General features: G+C 41.7%; 1 non-coding gene across 1 annotated transcript; it reads right to left on the reverse strand.

Moving 5' to 3' along the window:
• Window positions 1-375: 375 nt before the first annotated feature.
• On the reverse strand, window positions 376-457 carry trnas-gcu (transfer RNA serine (anticodon GCU)). Its single transcript has one exon. It is a non-coding gene; the product is annotated as a tRNA-Ser (tRNA).
• Between the last annotated feature and the right edge of the window lie 1,031 nt (window positions 458-1,488).

Genomic DNA, 1,488 nt, shown 5'->3' on the forward strand with positions numbered 1-1,488 from the left:
TCTCCAATATTTTGTGCTGTCACTCTGTGCTCTTCTCACGAAGATGAATCACTTCTACTCAACCTGCTCCAGATTTCATCTGACAAAACAGTCATTAAGAATCCCACTGCATAAACATACACTTCGCATCTCTAGTTATTTGGTGTTCCTGGATCTCTTTCATACAATAAAAAGTCACAGCAGCTTGACTTGAAAAATAAAATCGCGTTCCTTTTCATCATCCCAATGCGATCTACATTTCAATGCAGTTTAGGCAACTGGCTCAAAGTATTCTTTGAGATTTTATAATTGCGTCGATGCATATAAACTGACCATTGGAGCTCCAATTTCAATAAGACAGCTGTGAGCGTACAAAAATAGCAGCATTAGAAACAGCGACGAGAGTGGGATTCGAACCCACGCGTGCAGAGCACAATGGATTAGCAGTCCATCGCCTTAACCTCTCGGCCACCTCGTCACGTAGACCTAGGGCGCTATGACCTTATTAATAAGTGAATTGTATAAATTATGCAGAACAGCAGATATTTCTCCCTGGTGTTGGTGAAATGATCAATAGTACAGTACGGTTCCAAGACTATGGTCTGACCTCTGGGTTGTGGGGCAAACGCATTCACACTCTGCTCACAGTGATTTGAACAAAAATTAAGAAAAGACTATGTGACAAGTTCTGTTGAATTCTGTGAAGATTTGAAGTCAACGGAATGAAGAACCCGAGAAAGCAGGAGGTGTTCTTTCAAGAAAGAGTTGGGTAGAGCTCATAAGGATAGTGGAATCAAGGGTTATGGGGATAAGGCAAGAACAGGATACTGAATGAGAATGATCAGCCATGATCATAATGAATGGTAGTGCTGGCTCGAAGGGCAGAATGGCCTACTCCTGCACCTATTGTCTATTATATTGCCTGTGAGGAATTGTTTTCCAGATTGGACGAGAGTGCATAGTGCTCAATGTCATTATTCGGAACACCTTTCTTCCGCTCAGATATTTTTGACACACACTTGTGTACAGGACAGACAATTTCAAAATCCTAAATAAGGCTAAACTGACCATTGAATTCAACAATGCAAAAACCTTGATCTGTATCATTTTCCTGGGCCGTGCGACACCAAGTCACTGTATGATCACAACAACAGAGTGAGCAAGTGTCAGAAGGAAAATGAGTGCAATGCCAGAGCGCATGCTGGGAGCAACAGTTGACACACGGGAAGTGCATTTCCCACAACAGAAAAAATTCCCAAACAGCAGACTGCGGTGGAAGAATTCAGAGGGGGTTTACACTTTGGAATTCGATGCCAGAGACACAATGGAGATCTGTCATTGAGTCTGTTAAAGATGAAGATGTTAAGATTTCTACAGATGAAAAACAAAATAAAATGTTCATTGGTTAGTGAAGGCAAATGTTGAAATTGTATATTTCAACCATCTACCCATCTTTGCAATCAGTAGCTCAGCACTTTCCTCACACGGGGTCAGAACCACTGGTGAAGA

Source organism: Chiloscyllium plagiosum, unplaced genomic scaffold (genome assembly GCF_037043375.1).
Source record: "Chiloscyllium plagiosum isolate Xiang-an unplaced genomic scaffold, Cpla_swu_hap1 HiC_scaffold_42, whole genome shotgun sequence".
Taxonomy (NCBI): domain Eukaryota; kingdom Metazoa; phylum Chordata; class Chondrichthyes; order Orectolobiformes; family Hemiscylliidae; genus Chiloscyllium; species Chiloscyllium plagiosum.